General features: G+C 35.1%; 1 protein-coding gene across 2 annotated transcripts in view; it reads left to right on the top strand.

Annotated features, from left to right (window-relative positions):
- TNFRSF19 (TNF receptor superfamily member 19) overlaps nt 1-12,809 on the top strand; it is a 57,615-nt gene that overhangs the window by 25,214 nt on the left and 19,592 nt on the right. The gene's annotated exons all lie outside the window — the stretch shown is intronic.

Genomic DNA, 12,809 nt, shown 5'->3' with positions numbered 1-12,809 from the left:
TTTTAATTGTGTAAAATTAAAATAGAATCGAGTATGCTATTGTGTATTAAACCCATACTTTTCAATAGTTTTGTATTGTATTAACTTCAATGAAATAATTCTTCTTCAGCATTTGTATATTGCTTAAATAGTCTTTTTTCAAATAAATCAAACTTTCTTCTTTTGTTTCCATCCTAGTTTTAGTGCCTTTTGGGTAATAAGCTTTTAAAACTAGATTTTCAAACATTTTCCACATCTATGAAAACTTTTAAAGACTGCAACACTCAAAGCCGGTAAATCAGAGAATAAGTCAAATAAGTTCCAATGTTTGCAGCAGTAACTCATGCCCATGTATAACATAAGCCTAGAAAGTAAATTCAAAAATGTTAAACTATTTTTGTAGTCTAGACAATAACTTAGAGTGTCTAGAAAGAATGTTCTTCATATCAAACACTGTTGAGTTTGATGCCAAGAATGAAATGCTGATCTCAACCTACTGAAGTAAATCACTCAAATTCAATGAGTTGCAGAAGTTATTTCTAGACAGAGTATAGACAGGCCATTTCATATATGTATATATTTTAATTCCTTCAACTGGGCAAATTCAGTATTATTCCCTTCATCTGTTTTTAATCTTTTTTTTATCTGCAATAAAAAAAAAAAAAACTTAGTGAAATGTAAAGTGGAACAATGTTATTCTAATGGAGGATTTCTAACTCATAAATTCATTTTACATGTTTTTTCTCTTTTCTTGTTTGTTCCCTTCTAAGAAAGTGTGCTCTTCAAACATGAATTCTGTTCTCTAGCATAATCAAAGACAGGGAAGGGGAAACTATTTGCCTTATCATCCAGCTTTGACTGTAATTAGTGACTTGTGTATTTCATATTTTTCAAAGTCACAAATTATTATTTTGAAATAATCAGGTGATGAAAGAACAGTTGCCAAGTCTTCTGAAATAACTCGGATTGTTTAGTTTATAGTGATTTGGCTTTTGTAATTGAGCCTGAGCTTGGATCCTAAATTGAACCATTAGGAAGCTATTACTCATTTTAAATGGACATCAGGCAGCCCCATGGAAAAGAGCATTTTCTTTGGCACAAGCTGCAGTGGTAAATCCAGATTAGAGACATTTTCATTCCCTACTCTCATGGCTGGCACACCACCTTTGGCTAAATAACAGAAGTGGTAACAGCAAAGTTGTGAGAACTGGCAAGTATTTCTAGCTTTTACAGAAGCAATAATAAAAGGTTTGAAATCATTAAAATGTTTGTTATTTGCATAGTAACTGCCCATTAAAATCCTAAATAACAGAAACCCTACATGAAGTACAGTTGCCATATGTTGCTGTGGTTTTCAGAAGGCTTTTGTTTCAGAATTTGTGTGTTGATTCTTCAGGGTCTAACAGCAGCTGCCTCAGTTTTGGAAAGTGTAAGTGCTTTCCTCAAGCAGCCTAGGAAATTTTTCCTGCAACAGTCACTAAATGACCTGAAGTACTTCTGGGTTTTACTTAGCGTCAAATAGGGGGAAATTTAGGTCCAAGTAAAAGCTATGGTTCTGTAAGGATACATAAATAATGTGTGGAACATTTTCCATGTAATGCTGAATATGTTAGTGGTCTATTTCAATAGTGGATGTGTTTTGTGCACTACATGAAGCTAAGTGGAGACAGACCATTAAGTGTGTGGGACAAGCTCCCAATGATCAGAGAACTGAGTTCTAATTCTCTGCCTTTCTTATCCTTCTCTCTTTCCACTGTGAAACAGAAAGTCAAATATTAGTGCAGCTAGCTCTTATGTTACAGATGAAAAGGAAAAGTTTAAATGTCCTGTTTCAATGAATTAATTGTCCTCCAAGGTGTGTGGCAATCTTTTGTTTGCTTAAGAACATTACCATAAGGGCACAAAGGCTCACAGCCCCCTACCTGGACTACAGGTTCATGTTAAAGCTCAGACATGGATCAAATTCTTTCTAGTAGCAGTTGATTATTACCCAGTTAGCTATAAATCTAAATACTTGCTTTTATCTCCTTTCTGTAGACATTTTAAAACAGATCTGGTTTAAATATTTACTCATGAAAAAATGAGTTTGTGAATTGCTGGAGGCAAAGTTGAAAGGATTCTATAATGAACAAGTAAAGAGAGTATTAGAGGCCAGGAGGATTGCTATCACCTTTGTGCAAACTTTAAAGGGGGACACAATGACTTATGTGTGTTTTTAAAATGTCAGAAAATTAAATACACAATTATATAGTTATATTTTAATTTACTTAGTTCAGGTAAATAAACTGTACAGACCAATCTTATGTATTTGGTCAGCATCTAAACATTAGAAATGAAAGCATGTTTTCAAAATTGTGATTTATGCTCACTTTGTAAACTGAAGACATTTTTCTCACCTGAAGCCTTTTTTTTTCTCATCTGAATGACAGAATATGAATTCTTTGAACTGGGAATTAGAGTGGAATTAGAATTTATCATAGATGTAAATTCCGAAATAGAAGGTAACATAGACAGTCCAAAAGTGTTGAAACAGTAATGCTGATATGGTTCAATGATTCTTCTTTCCTAGTACCAATTTAGATTGCAGAGTTCACTCACTGTCTGCTCAGGTCACTGTTGTGTTTTACCCACAGTTATGCTTAAACTGCTCAGTAAGCTAGGCTGTGAATCTATCTGTGATAGAAAAGAATTAAAATAACTCCCTTCTAAAGGTTATTTTTAAATCTAATGAGCCCATTGACCTCAAAGCATTTGTGGTGGCACAAGTGAAGGAGAGATATGGGAATGGTTCAGGTAATGAGCAGATTTTTTGAAGATACCATTGCTTCCTTGGAACAACCATTATGTTTTCAGCTAGTCTGTCTTAGCAAATAAACAAAAAAAAACCCCATCATTAGAAATCATACCTACCTTCTTTCAGTCATAAGAACATGGCAAATTAAAATTGAAGCAAGAGAATTATTGTATCAGATATTCTTGCAAGTGGTTCCTTTTGTATTGTTCAACTGAAAATGCAGAAAAGCTCCAGAGTCACAAGAATCCTTTATTTTCTGGACAGTCTTTCTACAAAGCAGAAGAGCCTGTGGCATGGAACTTTTTTGAGATGTATTACAAAAATAGTTCCTAGAACTTCCACATTAATGTTCTTTTCTGTATCAGTCTAAAATCAGTGATGTTTCCCTTTTTATGTACAAATTCAGCATAGAATTTGACTGAACAAACAGATAATTTGGAATAAATTGAGAGAGTCAAGGAAATGAGAAAATTAGCACCTAGACACAAGAGAGTATTTTACAGCCAATTGGCCACCAAAAGAACAGACTTGTCCTTTTTTTCCCCTCTGGTAACATACATGGAAATGTATGTAAAATACATTTTTATAAACGTATTTTACATTTATAGCAATACTAATTTTTTACATCATGAAAAATTGCACAGGTTTTCCAGCCAAATTAATTCTTCCTTCTCCATGACTATTTCTGCTTGTCTTCATGGCATAGATCAAGGAGCATGGGAATCTGGGGGGGACAGGATGGGGGAGGGATACCATTCCTTGTGGAGCTTGGGAAACTAGTCTCTACATGTTCCAGGAAATAAACACATTCTTTGCTTCAATGAAGCAGAAATGTTTTGTGGAGTAAGTCACAGCAGTAGACATATCTGCAGTTTGATTGTAACATCATGTGCGTTTGAAATAAACTGGCAGTCAGGTCTAAAATTGCTGCTTTGCCATGAACCATATTGATTTCAATTATAAAGAATGTCTCAAACTAGAAAATAAACAGCTTTTTACTAAGGTGTGGAATAAAAGTAGAGACTATGGCTTGTTGAGACAAAATACATAAAGAAGATCATTAAATGTGAAAACATTACATTTTCTTGAGGCATCCATATTTTACCTTCTTTAAATTTTGTTCCTTTAAGGAACTCCTATGACATTTTGACTGCCTTTACTAAGGTTGATCACAAAGTTCCCTTTACAGTTTTCTTGTGTAGATTTTTTATTAGTTGCTTTCTGTAGGTTTACAGTATTGTTTTATCTGGGAACTAAATGTAAGTTCTGGAGCAGAGTGTCACTCTTCAAGTCTAAAATGTGTGTTGTTTCACTAATGAAAATTACTATTTAGGGGACAAAATCTGGTTTTATTTCCTTCTTCCTGGTGTTAAAAATAGATGCTGTAGGAAAGTAAGATTTCACATAGATCTACTTATTTACATTAACAAGATTAAGATCTGTGACTTTGTAAACTTTCATGTGAGTGTAATGGGTATTGGGGGTATGCAAGGACTAAACATCAGAACAAAGAAGCTGAAAAGCTAAAAATTGCAGTCTGCAGGGTTATGACTTACATTGTTTTGTAAGGGCGGAGCTGGAAGCTTGCTGGCTGCATGTGTATTCTGTAAAATAATTTCACTAGTGGTAAAACAGAAAAAATCCCACTGTCTCAGCTTTGCTGAAACTTTTTATATTATTTCATTAAACATAAATACAGCTTTTTAACTTGAGAGTAACTTTTGGATGACATTCAATTCCACATTAGTTCCACTGTTTATATAGTGGATTTTTAATTTATTTGTGTCACTTTCTTCTTTCTGTTTAGAGAATTTTGTGATTTTAAAGCTGTCAGGCTCCAGATAATTTTTTCCATCAACTGAATTTTTCTGTAATTTTATTTGGTTGCTTTGGGCAGTAAACTTTGTATTACTAATGCAAAGCAGCCTTTCAGGGAAGGCTGCTTATGTGCATGAGGCAAATGGCTTCTGAAAGTATATGGCAAGTGAAATTATTCTTAATTATTCAGTTCTGTTCCAAATATACCCCCTTCTTATTTCAGTATTTGTTCTGATTTGAGGTTACCTAACAGCATCTCTCATAGTCCTCTTTGCCATTTTGAACACTGTGATAGAAAGCAGCTGGAATATTGCATAAACCTTTCACAACATTTATAAGCAGTGACAGCTAATTTAAGTACAGATAATAGCATCATTAGCTTATAAATATCATTACTGTTTTATTACAGAGACATTGCCTTCCCATTATTTCAAAACTGAAATGTAGACTTTTGTAAAAATGTAGTAAGTCAGACTGATATTTTCCATATGTGACCTGATGATAGAGTAACTTATCTTCAGGAAGTCTGAAACAAATTCCATGAGGTGTTTAAGAGAGATGTGAATTGCTATTCATGTCTTAAAAAGTTTTATTACAATTTCATTTCTTTCACTCAACATAAAGAGAGTTAGCCTAGGAAACCTAAACGTTTTTAATTAATTGTCCTTGGTAATTGAGTTGGTTCTGACCCATTAGGGTTCATGTATAACTTAGAGTCAAATAGGTCCTTTTCTTATTGTTATGAATTTACTTTATATTTTGGCTACTCTTCTAAAAAATGTTGAAAAAAAAGGGCAGATTTTTCTTTATTTTAATAGCAGAGGTACTACCACTAAAATGAGTTTAAATAGTTCTGAAGTGTTACTTAATGGAGAGGAAATTCAGATACATTGCAGTTTAATCATGTTCTAAAAACTTTCCCAGCTTATTCTCATCAACTTTCCTTGCATGTACCTCTCATTTATGTGCCTATATGTATTGAAGAACTTCATTATGTAGCTTGTTAACGCTACATATATATTCTGGTAAACAGACAGAAAGGGTCAGAATTGTTTCCCTCGTTTCTATCTGCTATCCTGTCTATATGCCTCTTAAAAAAAAATTTAAAAATAAAACCAAGCCTAAACAAACCAAAAAACACCACAAATTTTCCATAGAAGAAAATTTAGCTTATTAATTGGAATGACATTGCAAGCAGTTGCAGCTCCCAAACCTAACAGAATTTCTCTTAAGTAAACCAGACACTTTACCAAGGAATCAAGATTTGGAAGCTGAAGCTCTCAGGGCATCCAGTCAGTTTAAAATATTGAACTTCTGCCCACTTTGTTGCACTATCCTTAAATGTTTTCTACCATTCAGTTAATTTTTTTACAGTGGAAAATTTGTTTTATCTGAAACATTTCTACTCACATGTATTACAGCTTAATTCTGCAAAACTGTAGGTGTGAGGGCTCTTCCAATGAATTGATTCACTTACTAGTAACTTCTGTAGAACAGAAGTACTCAGTATAGCATGTCTTCTCTATTATCAAAGTCTACAGTAACCTCAAGTAATGAGTTTGAAATTTCTTTATCTTCTTTGAAGCTCTTACAATGACGATAAGCAGGGTCCTTATTTTGTGCCTGCTACCTAAAGTCTAACTTAGATTTCTTTGCACAGTGAAATTTCATTTCACTAAGTGCGTTTCAAGTAGCCAATTCAAGCTACAAAAGAACTAGGCTAGTAGCAAATGCTTTAGGGGTATCTCAGTATAGATTACATTAGCCCTGTCAAGTATCTAGAGGTATGTAAGGTGTAAATATTCACGCAGACCCAGGATTCTGACTCCAAAATTGCATCACCAACTGTCCTGCTTGACAGCTACCTAACTGTGCAAACGTTTAAAAGCCCAAGGGACCGCAACAATTCATTTGGTCTCCAGGAGTATTCCACTAATTCTGGGTCCAGGAGGCTTGGACACACTGCAGCTTTAGTTTAGGCAGAAAGGTTTGATTTACCTGCTTTGCTGTGACTGCCCTGGAAGGAAGTACCTATGCGTGGACTGAGCAGGATGCTCTAACAGGTGTATAACTGGACAATAGAGACCCCACTCTCCATCACAGCTGATCCAAGAGGTAATGGAATTGGAATTTAAGGAGGCACCTCCAAATTTCTCTGTACCCTTCAGTGGCATCCAAAGGCTTTTCAGCACCAAGCAGTTACATGCGCTGCTGCCACCGAAGCCATCAGGATCTACGAGCTAATTGCTCTGTTGCTCATCTCTGAACAGCCTGATCTGTGGTGCCTTCTGATGGCAAACTCAGCAGAGCAGGTTGGGATAATGTCTGGGTGTCCTTTTCTTGGTGACTTCTTTGAGTGCAGAATTCTTCCCTTACCATGTGTACTGACTGCGTTGGCTGTGTTGGCTCCCTCTTTGGTTCTCACCTCAGCAGTGTGTTCCTGTCCCAGGTGTGTTCCCAGCACTGAGGATGCTGCCCAGGTGTTGCCTGCTTGGCACTGCAGGGCCTGGGCCTGTTTGAGATCCTGGTTTCATGCCTTCTCAAATTAGCAAGTTGCAATACAGCTCAATGGCTCTAAGATCGCTTGTTGAGATAATTACACTGTTTATAATTTTCACATTCTGACTGCAACCCAGTCATGGTTAAATAATAGAATCTCATTTACTACTCACAGCTTTTCAAAATGAGGGGAAAAGCTTATCTGCTCTGTTTCCTGTTTGGATATCCTGATGAAAGTATACCAGTAAGACTGTTCTTTTTTGACTAGAAATTGTTCAAACAGTTAAGAATTTGAGTTGTGTTTTTGAAGTAAAACTCAGGCTATAAATTACTGGATTTGTATTTAAATTATTATCTAACTAATCAACTCAACTCTATTCCCTACTTCCTGCATTATGTGTGTAAAGTACAGGTGATTGGGTCAGACTTCCTATTTCAATTATTCTGCTCTTTAATCTCAAATAATGGGCAGTCCTCTGTTTTGGTTGTTACTACTTTTGTATTATTAGATGCATTGAGACTGACCAGCAAGTCATAAAGGACATCTGTTGATAATATCCAATGGAAACTTAAAAAGCTGAATACGGCACTGTAAAGATTTTGCAAAGGTTTAATGCATTGCTTCATGCACGATAATGAGTAATCCTCTACATCAGGGAATGAATCTACACAAAAGAATCACTAGAAGACATTCTGCTGTGTTAACTGGTGTGGGTTTAGCCCCTTTTAATTCAGAAATGTATTGTCTTCTTGTCTTTCCCTCATTATAATTGCATTTGCACTTCTGAAATGCAAATATTTTCTGTGTAAAAAGACCAAATATCCTTGATATACAAATAAATATTTCTGTGGAGTATGCAAGACCAGGTATGGTTCAGTAACAGAGTTTGCAGTAGAAGTACAAAGCCAAACAAAATTTGGATTTTAATGCATCTGTCTTGGTAGTATTTCTTTCTGGAGGCTTTAGAGAACTTGCTTTGAATCCCCCTTTTCTGTGTGTCAATTTCCCAGCAAATTGTTGAACCTTTCCTTTAACTACATATAGTAATTTAATATCTGATTTTTCTTTTGACAAAATATGGTTTGTTAGATTGATTTCACACAGGTTTCCATAATTAGAGCTGTGTGAGATGGATTGTGTCACGTTCTTCTGGATCAAAATAAACGTAAAAAGTTCCATACTGAAGAGTTTTTCTATATGAAGGAATTCTGTAGCTTGTGCAACAGAGGAAAAATCCCAAACTGGAAAAGCCTAGTTCTTTCCTAGTCCTTTCCTGCTGTTACTTTGTGCAGGCTTGTGATGTTACACAAGTGGGATGCAGCCATAAGGTTTTCTCTTCTAGAACGGGATGAGCTTGTGTCCCACACTAGTGCTGATTGTCTCTCACAGATACTGCTGCAGATACAAAAGGCTTTCTTGCTCACAGTCAAACATCTCCTGTCACTCTACATCACTCTCTTTAAGTTCTCAGTTAAGAACGGAGTTGGCTTTGTTGATTGAACACCTCTCAGGTGTTTATTATTGAGGACAAAGATCATTTATTTAATGCCTGCATCACACTAATCTCTGGATCTGTACAAGAATTTTCCTTCCTGACAGTTTTTTATTCTTTGTGGGAAACTGCTTTTTCCTTCCTTGCCACAGAAGGCTAGATTTCTGAGAACTGGGAATTTGCATTCCATTGCTTTTAACTATTGTGTATTTAAGCATGGTGAATGTTGCCAGTGGCCCATAGGTGTGACAGTTGTCATTTTTGTCTGCTAAAAATAATTTCAGAATTGTAAATTTAAGTGTTATTGTAAACTTTTTAAGATACATGTTAAGAACAGAATTGTGGTTTTTTTCCGTTTGCTTTCCTAGGTGAACACAGTGTATCTATATTGTTGTCACTTATCCCTTTTTAGTCCTTTTTGACTATGATGACTAATTTGTCTGTGCTGACAGAGTAACAGATCTCGGACAAAGAATTTTCAGATTTTACAAAAACAAGTGAATGGGTAGTGAAGAGAGAGCATGTAGTGAAATGCACATTAGTGCACTTAGTGAGATGAGAAGGTTGTGGCATAAATTCCTACCACATTTGTTGATGGCAGAAAATGTACAGAAAAGAAAATAATGGAAAACAAATTATAATTTCTGAACCTCTTGAAACTGTTCATTTATTATTACTGGGGGGAAAGAACAGAAAAATTTGAATACTAAAGTTCAAAACTTTAAGAAAACAGTCTAATATAAAATCTAGATTAGTATTAGCAGTCTCTACTTAGTAAGGTGTTAGGAATATAAGTATTAAATTATTTCAGAGTGAGCAAATATAATGTAAACAGCTCCCTAATATAGATGGAAATAATAGAATAAATTAGGAATAGAAATGTCTCTTTTTAATACTACTTGTTTATAATCTCTGGAAATGTAATATATAAAATATATATGGTCATAATCCAGTAAATCTTAAAGCAGATGGAGTTGATGTGAAGTTTGACCAAACTGAATTGCTCAGAGTGGCCTTGGCTGTCTAGTTTCAGCATGAGAATTGCACTAGTTGTATGTAATCCATTTTTATCTACTAAAGCATATATTAACGTATTTTGGAGAGAACACAGTATTGAGCAGTGTTCTTTGAAAATACATTCCTCGTTTCTTCTTAGAATATGATGGAAAGTATATATCTTAAAATGAAAGTAGTAATGTCAACATATGATTTTTAAAATAAATCAAATCAAATTTCATTTATTTCATGAATTCACATCCCAAGCTCGTGCAGCTGATAATAGGAGTTCACATAAGCAGTTCCCATCCGGCCTTCAGAAGGTTGTATCTGATCAGTTCATGACAACACATAGAGAATATTTTGTATCTTTCTTCTAACTCACAGCTGGCAACTCTATCTGCTAATCCCAGAGAAAGCTGCAGCTGGAGATGCAATTTTTGAACTTGCATATGCTTTCCCAGAGATGTCTGAAGCCTTGGATATGTTGGAAACTTTCTTTTATGATTCCTGTAAAATTAGGGAATTAATTGTTGCACTAAGAGTGAAGTCAAGAAATGAATCCTTGAATACCCATTGTAAGACCATGTTTTATATAACAAAAGAAAGCTAAGAATGACCAAAAATGGTGAATTTTGCATGTTTTCATGTAATAAAAAGTCACTGTAGAGCTCACTTCTTTATTAAATTTTAAAAAATCCTTATTATAGAATGATGAAGAAATCACTGTATTCACTTCTGTCTTGTTCATCTAAAATGCGAACAAGCAGTTTGCAAGCGTATTTAGTTTTTTTTCTTGACACTGTTAAGTACAGTTAGAACATTAAATTCTCAACTGCAGACTATGAGAATTTCAATGTGTTTTTTCAAAGCAGCTTGCCATACTTCTGTTTCTAGTAGTAACTTGTGCAACCTTTCATCTTATGAGTCAATCCTATAATTAGTATCCTTCTTTGCCAGGGGCATACTGCATGTTTGTTTTAAGTACAGAAAGTCTGCAAGAAATTTAACTTAATCATTACTTTTTAATGTAAGAGCTGGTTAGCTCAATTACACTAGATTAAAGTGAGCTTGAAATTCCTGAGTTACAGAGAAGGGGCTAATCTGTGACCTGCAGTGAATAAGTACTATTTCCTATGGTTTTTTCCTTATGTGCATCTACTAATATGGGTAGCCCTTCAGTCCAGGCTTGCAGTAGCTATAAGCAGTTATCTATTTTCTGTATGGAGTAGATTTGCAAGGTTCTTATTTAACTTGGCCATTAGGTTATTCAAAATTATTCCAGGTTTGCATGCATTGCAGTAAAGCTGCAAAACATTTTTTTTTTCATTTAACTTTTGCTTTATTGTTTTTAGGGGCAATCTGAAAAAAATAAGTAGTGGTAACAGTTTTTCAGTACTTCTTAGACAATTTCTAATTACAGAAGCCTTAGACTGTTTTAAATATATTAATTTAATAACATGCTTTTAAGCTGTGTTCAGACTGAAAATACTGGTTCAAATGTGTTTCTCAACAGGGAATGGTTGCATTAGCACCACTTCAGGAGCACTGAGTTTTGGTACCTCTGGTATAAATCCATGCTGACTGCTGTGACTTTGGGTACAGAGTCCAAGCTGTGACTGGCATGTGAATATAAAATACTGCTAAACAAGTGCCCAGTAGTGTGTTGGGGTTTTTATTCTACTTGGTGCTGGTAGGTACTACTTGACTCGATGATCTCAAAGGTCTGTCTCAACTTCTAAGGATTCAATGATTCTAAATTGCTCAGCTACAAAATTCTTCGGCTGTGTTCCACTTAAATTTTTTGTTTTTAAGAAAATACAAAAGAAAACACAGAATCCATCTAGGCTCAAACTTTCCATACTGCCAACTGTCTATTAAGAAAACCATTGTCAAGCAAAAGAACACTGAAATACCACACCAGAGGACTGGAATTACCTGGAGGACTGGAATGTATTGGAAGTAGGATAGAATGCAATGGCCTTATAACAAGAGTTGTGTGCTGAGGAGCTTAGCAGTAATGATTCATTATAAAGCAACACCTTATGAACTGGGAGCAGCCTTATAGCAGAAGGGCCTAATGTTCCTACTGATCACTTGTATCCTTCAAATTATTGTCCTATACTTTGCTCACCCTTAATTTTTTGGGTGACAGACCTTACACATTCTCACTCCTACTGGTTCACTTGTGCTAAAGCAGTGTTCTGCCAAACTCCTCTTTTGCAAAGATCATAGAATAATCTCACATGTTATTTTGGGCAGTGACATGTGCCTTTGACATATAGTCTGTGACTGTTTCCTAAACACATGAGCTTTTTTAACTAAAGGGTTGTGTCCACCAGTTTTAGTAAAGTTTCATTTTAGTCCAGTGGTATGATTCTATGTGCTTATTACTGAATGGGATTTATAGTTACCCTGTCTGCATGTGGAAATTTAAGATGGAATTAATGCACCCTAATTTGGGCATCTAAAAGTTAATGCTTAGCACTGAAGTTGCCAGCCCAAACTCCCAGTCAGGGGTGAGAATTAGGTACCTCAAGAGTTCAGGCAAGCCAGATAAGGTAAGCTTCAGTGACTAACACTAAGCAGTCTTTCAAGCCTTTTCAGAATAATTACTTCTCAGGATATTCTGTTCCTAGCTTTGTTTTAGAAAGATAGCCTGAGGATTTCTAACTCTGCCTTTGTCTTCAGACCTTCAGACTTCTATAGTAATGAATTTCACCTAGATGACAATATCCAGTGAGATGAAAACTGCAATTCAACATTGATTGTGTCTGACTCCCTAAAACCTGATCTTACTCTTTTTTCTTTTTAATTCATTTTAAGGAGGAAAATTATTTTTGTTGTGTAGATTTTTTTTTTGTCACTCCTGCTATATAAGTAATAACACAAATAAAAATTTAGAAAAATGTGGGTTTTTTACTTTTTGATAAAATGTCTCTCACAAACCAAAGTCCATATTCTAAGAGAACATGCTAAAGTTAGAATATGCCAGAATTGAGGCCTGCAACCATGAGATTCCCTCATATATAGTTACTCTAATACAGGACCTTTGTTCATTTAAAGCACAGGATAGGCAAAACCTCTATTTCTTTACCTGTATTTCACTTTATTTGCTGCACAATATTTTATATTCCATGCAGACTGTGAGGTATTAAATACTGCTGGACTTTTCTGGGGTTCTGCCACTGATAGAAGTTACAGATTTTGCAGTTGTGACTGACTTTTAT

The sequence above is a fragment of the Pyrgilauda ruficollis genome, unplaced genomic scaffold (assembly GCF_017590135.1).
Source record: "Pyrgilauda ruficollis isolate IOZ18807 unplaced genomic scaffold, ASM1759013v1 scaffold8, whole genome shotgun sequence".
NCBI classification, from domain to species: domain Eukaryota; kingdom Metazoa; phylum Chordata; class Aves; order Passeriformes; family Passeridae; genus Pyrgilauda; species Pyrgilauda ruficollis.
This window is presented reverse-complemented; position numbering and strand designations above follow the sequence as displayed.